The sequence below is a fragment of the Hypanus sabinus genome, chromosome 27 (genome assembly GCF_030144855.1).
Source record: "Hypanus sabinus isolate sHypSab1 chromosome 27, sHypSab1.hap1, whole genome shotgun sequence".
NCBI lineage: Eukaryota > Metazoa > Chordata > Chondrichthyes > Myliobatiformes > Dasyatidae > Hypanus > Hypanus sabinus.
The window spans coordinates 44642571-44656428 of record NC_082732.1 but is presented as its reverse complement, the minus strand read 5'-3'; the positions used below and the strand labels follow the sequence as shown (position 1 = coordinate 44656428).

At 44.5% G+C, this 13858-nt stretch overlaps 1 long non-coding RNA gene across 3 annotated transcripts in view; it reads right to left on the bottom strand.

Moving 5' to 3' along the window:
• LOC132382287 (uncharacterized) overlaps positions 1-7951 on the bottom strand; it is a 53194-nt gene extending 45243 nt beyond the window's left edge. For all 3 annotated transcript variants that reach the window (XR_009508271.1, XR_009508272.1, XR_009508270.1), the window contains exon 1: positions 7844-7951. This is a non-coding gene — a long non-coding RNA (uncharacterized LOC132382287). The remainder of the gene's footprint in view (positions 1-7843) is intronic.
• Positions 7952-13858: the final 5907 nt, after the last annotated feature.

Sequence of the window (13858 nt, the reverse complement as noted above, 5' to 3'; positions counted from 1 at the left end):
AAGTCTTTATAAATATATTTAAGGCAGAGGTTGACAGATTTTTGATTGGTCAGGGCATGAATGGTATACGGGGAGAAGGAAGAGATTGGGGCTGAAAGGAAGATTAGATCAGCCAGGATGAAATAGCAGAACAGTCTTGGTGGGCCAAGTGGCCTAATTCTGCTCCTATGTCTAATAGTCTTAATTAATTATGGGTGATATCCAATGAAGTGGCGACTGTGTGGTTTTGCTCGCACTGAACAATTCGCTCATCTTCTTTTAAATTGACAGTGTTTCAGTGAAGTTTATACGTCGGAATGTTGTAGAGTGCTTGATGAATTCGAACTGCCATATATTCCTTAAATATCCCAAGACAAACCGAGCGCTTAAAGGAAGATGCATGCAGCCAGTGATGAGCAAACAAAGTGCCCTCTCGTGGATGACAGGAACCATGGCTGTTGTTAACCATTAGGGACTAATTGAATGAGTCAGACCCAGCCCGATTATGAGCACAGCATAGGATGGTCAGACTGAGTGAATCACCCAGATTTAAAACGTACCCCCTGTACACTTAAGAGAGTGGTGTTAACAAACAATACATCCAAGGATGTGCTGAGGACAACCTGCAGGTGTCAGCACACATTCCAGTGCCAACATAACATGTCTACCTTGTCCAGTGGAACAACATGTTTGCTGTTGGGATGTGCTGCGACTCCTGAGGCAATAAAATGGGTGTGAGGTTGATAGAGGATGGAGGACATTTTGAGAGATTGTGTTGAAGGAATCGTGGTGTGCTGTGGGATTCCTAATAGAAAGGGGTGATTCAAGTAGTGATATATGGAACTGCTTATTATAATTTTTCACCAATCTATTGGGAGAATTTATTAAGATACAAATTTATCACATGTACATCAAAGTGTTGCCACTCACTCTGGCTCCAACATAACATGTTCACAGTATTCAGAACAGAACAAGCAACAAAACAGCATCAGAGCAAAGCAGGCCCTGTTCTCCCCTCCTTCCCACGCACATGCAGTCCTTCAACCCCAGGACAGCACATCTTCTTCACCCTTGCACTTGCAGACATCAGGTCTCAGGGATTCGACTCTCGGGCCTCGACCCTAAGGACCCACCGATGACAGGGCCTCAAAGACCGGCCTAGCTGAGTTGAGAACCCAGGGGATCATTAGACCTCAGAGGCTGGAAAATACATTTGGATCCGGATGTCTCTCTGCGATCAGGCTAGAGAAGGGTTGAGCAGGACAATCCTGCAGCAGGAGCCATTTACCTCACCTACCCCTGCAACAGGGGCCAGCTGGAGACATGGGGAGCGGTGAGGTGCATCTATTGAAGGAGAAAGCTGGAAGATCCCACCTCTTGTGAAAGGAAGTAAGGGAAGGAGTCAGCAACCAGCAAGAGAATCAGAATCAGGTTTAATATGTAACCAGGTGACCATCGAATATGATTTGTTATTGTTAAAAGTCACTTGTGTATTCACCCTGGTAACACTAAACTATCTCCCTGCACCTTCAAGAGAAAACAGTGACGTGATTATGCATGTGTGGAGTGGAAGGGAAAAATACAATGTTCTAGAAAGCACATCAGTTACTGGGGGCTATTCCCCCCCCCCAGGGATACTGGTCAAAGGGTGAGGAAAGGTGACTAATATTTTATAATATCCATATAAATTAATTTGTACTTGTTTGTAAATCTAGAATATTGGTACTTTGACACGCTTTACATGTGGATGCTTTAGATTTTTGCCAGTCAGGTATCGGCACTGGATAGAGTGGGTGTGCGAAGTTTCTTGTGCACCGAGTAGGTTAAGGCTGATTTATACTTGGCGTACGGGCTACACCACAGCCTACGCCATAGCCCTGATTTTCACTTCTGCGTCGCTCTACGCCATAGCCAGCATGCGTTGGTGTGCGCCAAAACACTAGTTGGCGGTGAGGTTTCTATGCCACTTTGTTGAGTTTCTTCGTGAGAGGCATGGACGGGGAAATGCACTTCAAACATTTTCCCATGTCGGCAGGTAGATTTGACGATTTGGTTTATCAATTTCGCATCGCTGTACGCACAGCCTACGGACATGGCGGAGAAGAAGCAACCGGAAATGCGATGCTACCAAACCGACCAATCACAGTTGTTGTGGTCTGTGTCACCATGATGCACCAGCAACTTTTCTGGAGAGGTGCACATCATCCTACGGCGTAGGGTACGGGGCACCTATGGCGTCCATGTGACACACAAGTATAAATCAGCCTTTAGTCTTTCCAGTAATTTAACTACAAGGCAATATATCATAAAAGCTTTTGTGATGGTTTATTTTTGTCTCATTTTCTGATTTCATGACCAAATGTCAATGTAACAGAGTAATGTGAATGTGGTAATATCTGTTCACGTAGCGTGAGCAAGGAGAATTCAGGATCAGAATCTGGTTTATTATCACCGGCATGTGATGTGAAATTTGTTAATTTAGCAGCAGCAGTTCAATGCAATACATAATATAGAAGAAATTTTGTTTCACAGTCTAGCCTGCATATGTTTGAAAGTTAAGCACCTGTGTGCCAAAGTGAGTATACCTCTCCGTCAAGATGAGATGGTTTTTTAAAATATTTTTGATGTTGTGTATAAGGTACAGGGTTGGTGGTATTCTAATGATGTTGGTATTGTTTTTTAGAATTGCCACTACCGTACCGGTTTTGTATATTTTGCTTTATTTATTTACATAGTGCATACATAACTAGTTGATATACAAATGTGTGAACTGAAAATAAGCTGGGATTGTAACAGCAGGAACTATGTTTTTTTTAAAATACATTTGTTGCTTGTATAACCATGTAACCATATAACAACTAGAACACGGAAACAGGCCATCTCGGCCCTTCTAGTCCATGCCGAACACTTACTCTCACCTAGTCCCACCAACCTGCACTCAGCCCTTAACCCTCCGTACCTTCATAACCCTCCATTTTATTTTTGACTGACAAATGTCAAGAAATTTCTTATGTTGCAGCAGCAAAACAGTGATATATCAAAATCAATGATACAGAAAGAGCAAACTGAAAAATCATGAGGTAGTGTTCATTGTCCATTCAGAAATCTGATGGTGGAGAAGAAAATGCTGTTCTTGAAACATTGAGTATGTGTCTTCAGGTTCCTGTACCTCCTCCCTGATGATAGCAAAGAGAAGAGGGCATGTTCTGGGTGACGGGGGTCCTTAATGATGGATGCCGCCTTTTTGAGGTATCGCCTTTTGAAAGTGTCCTCAATGCTGGTGAGGCCAGTGCCCATGATGGAACTGATTGGGTTTACAAATTTCTACAGCTTCTTTCGATCCTGTGCCCGCCCCATACCAAACAGTGATGCAACCAGTTAGAATGGTCTCCATGTCCCGTAGAAATTTTCAAGAGTCTTTGTTGACATACTAATTCTCCTCAAACTCCTAATGAAATGTAGCCACTGTCATGCCTTTTTTGTAATTGCATCAATATGCTGGGCCCAGAATAGTTAATACTGGGGCTGCTCGTTTGGGCCATTTATTGTCCTGGGCCTTGAACTCTGAAGTGTTGAGCACTTCTGGGACAGAACAATCATTCTCCTCACCTAAACACTTCGTTGCTGAGTTCGGCCAAGAAACAACAGCAGTAAAACAAACCTTGGGGGGATATCACCGTGAATATCTGCCCTCTTCAAAACGGAATGCCTGAAAAAGGTGGTGTTCATCATTATGACCCCCAACACCCAGGACATTCCCTCTTCTCATTGCTACCATCAGGAGGAGGTACAGGAAGCTGAAGGCACACACTCAGTGATCCAGGAACAGCTTCTTCCTCTCTGCCATCAGATTTCTGAAGGATCCATGAACACTACCTCACTCTCTTTTTTCTTTTTTTAGCTTTCTTTCTGCACTATTTAATGTTTATATATATAATTTTTTAAATCACATATGGCAATGTGCTCTGCTGCATAACAACAAATTTCACAAACTGTGCCGGTAATTCTGAGTTTGACTGTGGCTGATTTATTACCCCTCTCAAACCCATTCTCCTGCCTCTGACACCCTAACTAATCAAGAACCTATCAACTTTCACTGTAAATGCTGGAGGAACTCAGCAGGTTGAGCAGCATCTGTGGGGAGAAATGAACTGTCAACATTTTCAGTGAGATCCTTCATCAAGTCTCAAGACCATTAGATGGAGGAGCAGGATGAGGACATTTGGCCCAACGAGTCTGCTCTGCCAAACCAGCATGGATAATTTATTAAACAAACACGAAGAAATCTGCAGATGCTGGAAATTCAAACAACAGACACAAAATGCTGGTGGAACACAGCAGGCCAGGCAGCACCTACAAGGAGAAGCACTGTCGACGTTTCGGACCGAGACCCTTCTGACGAAGGTCCTTCTCGTTACAGATGCTGCCTGGCCTGCTGTGTTCCACCAGCATTTTGTGTGTGTTGGCTAATTTATTAACTTCATTCTGTTACCTTCTCCTTGTGACCTTTAACACCCTTAATGACCAAGAACCTATCAACCTCTACTCTAAATGTACCCAATGATTTAGACTCCACTGGCGTCTGAGGCAATGAATTCCACAGATTCTCCACCTTATATTCTATCCTATTCTGAGACTGGTTCACACTGTAAATACCTGCCCTTTTCTGCTCTCAGCTCTATGCTGTAATGCACTTTTCATTCCACTCCACAGCAAACACTTAACACTTGTGTGTCTGGCCTCGTGTTATTGGAAGGGAAGCGATCCTTTTCTCACAGCTTATAATCATTAACTCCAGTAATTCTGGAATTCCAGGTATTGCAATAAAAACAGTGATTCACATTACTAGAGCCTCAGGGAAAGTATTTGGACTCTGACAAAATAAAAAGCAGGAATAACAAATTTTTAAAGAACTTGTGCTGAATTTAATAAAGTTTATCAAAATGCCTTTTGTCAGGCAGGAGAGAATTAAAATGTTCCCTCAGAGCATGGTGGCGAATAGCAACGGCACATCAAGCATAGACCTTGCCTCTGAACTCTCTCACAGGTCACTGGGTAACTCTGCAATTGAGCCAAAGAACCAGTAGAAAGTTAGACACCAAACTCCTCAAGAACAAAGGCTGAGATAAAGATGACGTGAAGAGGATGTTTCCTGTAGTGGGCGGGTCCAAGTCCGAAATCTCGTACCAGCAAACTAGAGGACAGCTTCTGCCCCACTGTTCTACGACTATTGAATGGTTCCCTAGCATGACAAGATGGACTATTGACCTCACAAGCTAACTTGTTATGATTTATTTATTTACAGAAACAGCACAGACAGGCCCTTCTGGTGCAATGAGATGCATCGCCCAGCAACCCACCAATTTAATCCTAGCCTAATCACAGGATCATTTACAATGACCAATTAACCTACTAACCAGTATGGCTTTCAACTGTGGGAGGAAACCCAGACATTGCACAGGGAGCATATACAAACTCCTTACAGAAGACACCATGAATGAACCCTGAACTCAGATGCCCTGAGTTACAACAGCGTCATATTAACCGCTAATCTATCATGATGCCTACTTTGTTTATCTCCTCTGCACTTTCTCTGTAGCTATTACACTTTATTCTATATTGTTATTGTTTGACCTTATTCTACTTCAATACACTGTGTAATGATCAGACTGAATGAACCGATAGCGAGACAGACCTTTCCCTGTACCTTGGTACATGTGACAATTCCAATTTTGGAATTTCTCTCGACGATGCTAAGCTGACCATAAATGGACAACCCAGGGCAGTTGGGGGATGGGGGATGGGAGCGGCAGGAATGGACCAAGGGTACAATCCTCTCTGAATGACATATTTGCTCTGATGTGTGCAAGATCCAAGGTTCAAATCCTGGACAAACCCTGCTTCAGTGGAGAGGATGTTTCCTATAGTGGGAAAGTCTTGGACCGAAGAGCACAGCCTCAGAATAGAGGGACGTCCATTTAGAACAGAGATGAGGGGGAATTTCTTTAGCCAGAGGGTGGAGAATGTCGAATTCATTGCCACAGATGACTGTAGAGACCAAGTCATTGCATATATTTATAGCGGAAGTTGACAGTTTCTTGATTAGTCAAGGTGTCAAAGGTTATGGGGGAAAGGCAGGAGAATGGGGTTGAGAGGAAAAATAAAGCAGCCGCATTGACTGACAAAGCAGAGTCAATGGGCTGAATGGTCTAATTCTGCTCATACATCTGAAAGTCTTATGTCCTGGTGAAGGGCCTTGGCTCAAAATGTCATCAGTTCATTTCCCTCCACAGTTGCCAACTGACCTGCTGGGTTCCTCCAACATTTTTGTTGGGGCTCCTTGAATTGTTGGCTCTCTGTTCGTGAGGGCAAGTGGTGATTATTCCATCCCATCCTGGCATGTACCTTGTAGACAGTGACGTCATGGTGCAAGTCAATCCCCCAGCGTTACCCAACCTCTTACTAACCACAGTGGTTACGTGGCTGGTCTTGTTGAGTTTGTGGAATTCTCCGCGTTTGTGGAATTCTCCGAGTTTGTGGAATTTCAGGACACAAGCGAGTGATATTAAACCTGATTCTGATATGCATCCACCGATTTGTTGAACATCTCGGGAGAAGCAGTGATTCAGCAAACAAACTGCAGGTTTTAACCAACCATAACGAACAGCCACCAGACTAAAGGGACAAGCAGCATGAACAAGGTGAGCCCCAGGGCCCATTTCCATCTTCCATGATACTAAGAAGCTAGTCATCATTTTTTTCCTCAAATTAAAACTTTTAATCCTGATTGATAACAAAAACACCAGAGATTTTGCAGATGATGGAAATCCAGATCAACACACACAAAATGCTGGAGGAATTCAGCAGGCCAGGCAGCATCTATGGAGAGGAATGGAGAACTTCAATCAGGACTGGAAAGGAAGGGGGCAGAAGGCCAAAGAAGTTGGGGGAGAGGAAAGGAGGTCAAGCTAGATCCTGATGAAGGGTCTCCGCCTGAAGGGGTGACTTACAAATTTCCCTCCATAGATGCTGACTGGTCTTCCAGCATTTTGTGTGCATAAAACAATATGACTCCTTGTATACCCTGGTGCATGGTCAGGGCACTAACAATCCCAAACACATAAGCATGAAAATAAAATTATTAGAAGTCATTGCTAGTATTATTTAGATCAACCCAGAGCCCACTGGCATTCTCTTTGAACATGCCAGTAGACAGATCGCAAATATTTGTCTTCTGTCAGTCAACTCCCATTCAATCATCCCTGAGCAAAGTTATTTAATTTCAGTGGTTCCAATACTAAGTATTTCTCCTCGCTCGCACACAGACGCTCGAGAACAGCAACAGCTTTTCCAGAACTTACCCGTCCTGGAGATGTTGTGTCTACCAGACATCATTTCAAACACGCACAGCGCAGAGGTCCCAGAAGACAAGCAGTTCTTTGCAAATGAGAAACCCCAGCAGTCTAAGTCTAAGAATGCCAGGCCGACTGCTTCCCTGCCGCACGGGACCATTCCCCGCACTCTGGCCCTTGTGGGCGGAATGAAAAGGGAACCAGGGGCATGCCGATAACAATAAAGACAGCCCGTGTTTGTAGTGCGCTGCCTCTTGATGTGCGATTGGCACACTCCTCCAATCCGCCCCGTTCCTGCAGCAATGCCCGCACATCCTGCCTCGGCAGGTTAACAGTGACAACCCGCTCTCCACAGCGCTGGGGAAGACCATTTGCCTGATCCCAGCGAATTGCCAACATGAAATCTAGCTACAGACGATTGAGCCCCGCACCCCAGCGATGCGAGGCTGATGCAGCGCCGTCCTGCACCGGTTCCCCGGTCGCGCATTAGCACGACTGCGGGTCGCCCTTACCTTCAGCCTGCGCCCTGGCCCCGGCGCTTCGCACCATCGCTCCCTTCCCACCGAGAGCTGGCGGGGGGGAGCAGAGAAAATGCCACATTCATTTGCATCCCCTAAAAATTGCAGCACGTGACGAAAACTCTCCAATAACTAGGGAACAAGGCAGCAAACCCCACCCCCAAAGCATTCGGGTCAGGTCTGCCGTCTGAGCGGCTTGTGTGGTAGCGCGGTGCAGCCGGGGGGCTGCTCTACCCCGGACCTGGGGCGTCTGTAACATTGTTTAATGTCACAAGTGTAAAGGAGAACGAAATAGTTATTACTCTGGATCCAATGCGGCACAAAAGACCCCGCAATAAATAGAAATGCATAAGATAGCTTATGTACATAGATTGATCGCATGTCCATAAAGTGACGTTCGGCACAGGAGCGTCCGTACATATGATGGGAAATGATAAAGTAGTGGTGGTTGGGGGTGTGGAGGTGTTGATCAGCCATACTGCTTGGGGAAAGTAACTGTTTTTGAGTCTGGTGGTCCTGACATAGATGTTAGCTTTTCACAAGAGGTTTTGCGGATGCTGGAAACCTGCAGTGACACACGCACAAAATGCTGGAGGAAATCAGTAGGTCAGGCGACGTCTATGGAAATGAATTCACTGTTAATTCTCCTCCATAGACGCTGCCTGACTTGCTGAGTTCCTCCAGCATTTTGTGGGATGCACACCGACAGGACCCTACAAAGACATCTTCTATTCCGCACTCTTATCTCTTCTCTTCTCCTCACCTGCCTGTCACCTCCATCTGGTTCCCCTCCTCTTCCCTTTCTTCCATGATCCACTCTCCTCTCCTACCAGAGGCTTTCTTCACAACCCTTTACCTGTACCGCCCATCTCCTCCCAGCTTCTCACTACTCCGTCCCTCCTGATTCACCTCACCTCTCACTTTCCGGCTTGATCTCCTCCCCCCTCCCCCATCTTCTTATTCTTGCGCCTCCTTCCTTTCTAGTCCTGATGGAGGGTCTCGACTGTTCACTAATTTCCATGGATGCTCCCTGACCTGCTGAGTTCCTTCAGCATTTTGAGTGTGTTACTTTGCTGCTATGTCGCCTGAAGCCATTGGCTCCCAGATCGTTAAATCCAAGGAATGCACTCCAAGAGAGGCGCTCTGCTGCATTCGGGTTTTTATTTGATTTAGATATTGGTGAGGAATCTGCGATGTCTCGGTAATCAGTATGTCAGCAGCAGGCAGGGATTATTAGCTGCAGCCTCCGTTGCCAGGCAACCAGCTCAGACATCGCCCAGTGGAAGCAAATGCCAGCTACTCGCTGGAACCCGGTGATGTGGTGCCAAACCCATACACCATAACTGATTCTCAATTAATGCTAATTTATTGCGTGTTCACCCCCCCCCCACACACATACACAGTCAAAGACACACGCACACACACACACACACATCTACACACATAGAGTCAAACACACACACATACATACACACACAGACACTGAGTCACACATACAAACACACACATACATACAGACATACACACGCGCACACACACACAAACACATACATACACACACACAGACACTGAGTCACACATACAGACACACATATATATACAGACATACACACGTGTGCACTCACACACACACACACATACACACACACAGACACTGAGTCACACATACAGACACACATATATATACAGACATACACACGTGTGCACTCACACACACACACATACACACACACAGACACTGAGTCACACATACAGACACACATATATATACAGACATACACACGTGTGCACTCACACACACACACACACAGAGTCAAACACAGACATATACATATCAGAGACACACAGGCATACACATAAACACATACACACACACACAGAGTTAGACACACAGATACACAGTCACACACACATTATTATAATTACAGAGCACAAGATCTTCACCACTTACATAGATCAACGAGATCCATCTCCCTCCCTCTTTCTCTCTCCCCCCCTCTCCCATGAGTGTGTGTGTATATATATAATAAACTAAGTAGTACAGTAAAAGAGAATAAATTTTGAGGTACAGTCCATGGGTTCATTGTCCATTCAGAAGTCTGATGGTGGAGGCGAAATGCTGTTCTGACAATGTTAGGTGTGAGTTGTCAGGCTTCTGTACCTCCTTCTAGATGGTGGCATTGAGCAGGAGACTTGTCCTTGGTGATGGAGGTGTTTTTGAGTCACCACCTTTGGAAGGTGTTCTCTATGCTGGGGAGGCTAGTGCCCACAATGGAGTTTATAATTTTTTTTTCCAATCCTGTGGTGGCCCCACCGTACCAGGTGGTGATGCAGCCAGTTAGTATGCTCTCCATGGTACATCTGTAGAAATTTGCAACAGTCTATGGTGACAGATCAAATCTCCTCAAACTTCTAATGAAATATTGCTGTTTGCCACGTCTTCTTTGTAATTGTATCAATATGTTGGGCCCAGAATGGACTTCAGAGATGTTGATACCTGGGACCATGAATGCTCACCCTTTCCACTACTGGTCCCTCGATGAAGACTGATGTGTGTTCCCTCAAATTCCCCTTCCTGAAGTCTATAATCAATTCTTTGGTCTTACTGATATTGAGTGCAAGGTTGTTGTTTGAACACCACTCAACCGCTGACTGATCTTAATCCTGTACACCTAATAATCAGCAGTGTAATATTTTCCCAAATGATATTCAGACAGAAATTCTAATTGAAAATTCAAAGTAAATTTATTATCAGAGAACATGTATGTCACCATATCCAGCCCTGAAATTCATCATGGCATCACAGTAAATACAAAGAAACACAATAAAATCAACAAAAAACTACACACAGCAGAGACAGACAAACAGGCGATGTGCAAAAGAAAACAAACTGAGCAAATACAGAAGAAATAAATAATAATAAATGAATAAGCAATAAATATCAAGAACAGGAGATGAAGAGTCCTTGAAAGTGAGTCCATAGATTGTGGAATCATTTCAGAGATGGGCTGAGTGAAGTTATCCCCTCTGGTTTAGGAGCCTGAGGGGTAATAACTGTTCCTGAACCTGGCAGTGTGGGTCCTGAGGCTCCTGTACCTCCTGCAGCAGTGAGATGAACCTGGATAGTGGGGGCCCCTGATTATGGATGCTGCTGTCCAGTGAGTGTCACAGAGTAACATACTGACATTTGCAGAGTAATTGAGTGACACTGCGTATTTACAGGCTCTTCAGCCCAACAGTCCATGCTCACCCAGCTTGTCTCAATTTCCTGCATTTGGCCCATCTCCCTCTAAACCCCATGCTCCATGTACCTATCCAGTGCCTACCATATCTGCTTCGACAACCAAGTTCTGAATGCCTGTATGAATCCACAGCACACGGTCACAAATATCACCAGCTGCCCACAAGGAAAATCTTGCCCAAAGAGTGTGCTGAACAGTTTGGAATTTGAACATCAAAATGTAAACACACAATTCTGCAGATGCAGGAAATCCAGAGCAACACACACAAATGCTGGAGCAACTCAGTATCTACAGAGAAGAATAAACTGCCAATGTTTCAGGCCAAGGACCTTCATCAGGATTGCCTGTAAATTCCTGCATGCCTACGAAAGGAATACTACTTTGCTGTGCAGGAAACTAATGTTGTGGACTGAAATCTTTTCTGAAAGTGCTAGAATGATAGAACTATCCTGACTGAATTGTCTCAGTTTATTAAACGCCTACCTTTGAGTGTTGTTTCCTGCATATTCCTATTGAAAACAGGATCCCTGTTGAAGATGAGATTTCTGTTGAAATCGTGATTCCAGTTAAATATGAGATTGCTGTTGAATATGAAATTCCTGTTGAAAACAAGATTCCTGTTGAATGTGAGATTCCTGTTGAAAATGATACTCCTGTTAAAAGTGAGGCTCCTGTTGAAAACAATGTTCCTGGTGAATATGAAATTCCTGCTGAATATAAGATTCACATTGAAAACAAAATTCCTGCTGAAAGCAGAATTCCTGTTCAAAATGAGGTTCCTGCTGAATATGAGATTGCTGTTGAATATGAAATTCATGTTAAAAACGAGATTCCTGTAGAATATAAGATTGCTCTTGAATATGAGATTCTTGTTGAATACGAAATTCCTGTTGAAAATGAGATTCCTGTTGGATGTGAGATTCCTACTGAAGACAGGATTCCTGTTGGATGGGAGATTTCTATTGAAAATGAGATTGTTGTCAAAAATGAGGTTCCTGTTAAAGATGAGATTCTTGTTGAATATGACTGTAAGCAATATTCTGGCTCAGATTCAACAAAGGAACTGCTTCAGCTAGCTTGCCTACAACCTGAATTGGCTTTCAAGCTCATAGAACTGTGATTGGCTAACTACCCAACCATGGGTTCATGTCATTCATCAAAAATGCACAGGCAGTAAAAGCCCCAATTATGGGAATCTCTGTATATAGTATTGTGTTAATCAAACTCACTTGCCCACATTCCATCTGAATACTGACAGCTCTCTCGCTGTGGTGTTATAAATGCCCCCATGAAAGTTAGTCACGACAAGTGCCAGCAACATCATGATAGACCCCACCCACCCTGCTCATGGACTGTTTGTCCCACTCCCATCAGGAAGGAGGCTACGTAGCATCCACACCAGGACCACCAGTCTCAAAAACAGTTACTTTCCCCAAGCAGAAAGGCTGATCAACACCTCCACCCACTAACCCACCCCTCCACACCCCAACCACCACTACTTTATCATTTCCTGTCCGAGTCACTTTATGTACAGACATTCCTGAGCCTAGTATCAGTTTATGGACATACAATCAATCTATGTACATGGGCTTTCTTATGAATTTATATTTATTGTGTTTCTTTAATTATTATTATGTTCTTTCTCTTATTATGTCTTTTAAGTGCTGAATCGGATCTGGAGTAACAATTATTTTGTTCTCCTTTACACTTGTGTACTGGGAATGACATTAAACAATCTTGCATGTTAAACAGCCTTGGAAAGCAGGGAAGGAGGCAATTTTCCACAGGAGACAATGGGTTGAACATATTATTGGTGGATGAAAGATTTTAAACCAAGATTCGTCTGCTCCCAAGTAGATAGAACAAAAAAAATCCCATGGGGCTGTTTTGGAGAAGAACAGGCCAGTTCTTTCTAATCTCCTGGGCAATGTTTATCACTCAGTCAAAATCACTGAGGCAGACTACTGCTTGATAACCTTTAAAATGTTATTTAGAGATACAATGTGGAACAGGCCCTACCAGCCCAATGAGCTGCACTGCCCAGCAACCTACCTAATCAAGGGACAACTTATAGTGACTAACTCACCTGCTAACCCGTAGGTCTTTGGACTGTGGGAGGAACCTCACGCACTGACAGGGAGCAAGTACAAACTCCTTACAGAACGTCACCAGAATAGAACTCCAAGCTCCAGAGTGTCTGAGCACATCTGAGCCGTTCCCTAACTGCTGTCCCATGGTGTCCCTGCCGTGTTATTGTCCAGGACAGAGGCCCAGCCCTTGTGGGAGGCACAGTGGTGTAGAGGGCAGTATGGTAGCATAACTTTATTACAGTGGCAGCTACTCAGGTTCAGTTTCCACTGCTGTCTGTAAGGAGTTTGTACATTCTACCCGTGACCACGTGGGTTTCCTCCTGCAGTCCAAGGATGTACCAGTTAGGGTTGATAGGTTATAGGCGCGCTTTGTTTCACCACCTGTCATTCATATTTACCTCAGACAAGCAGATGAGAAATCCATTCAAGGTTGGCTGGAGGATCCCAGGGGAACTCGCCACTCTTCAGCAACCCAGCCCCTGCTGCACCCAGAGAGGAGGGTGAAGCCGAGTTCACAGAATCCACAGTACTCTTTGGGACAAGTCCAGGTCCCGAATTGGTTTTCCAAACAAACCTGTCCCGAGACTTCTGCCTTTGGAGGGGAGAGTCAGGGTGCTAAAGGACATCAAGTCAGAGCTGAACCTTTCACTGGCCAGTCTGTGCACTGTCTTGCCGGC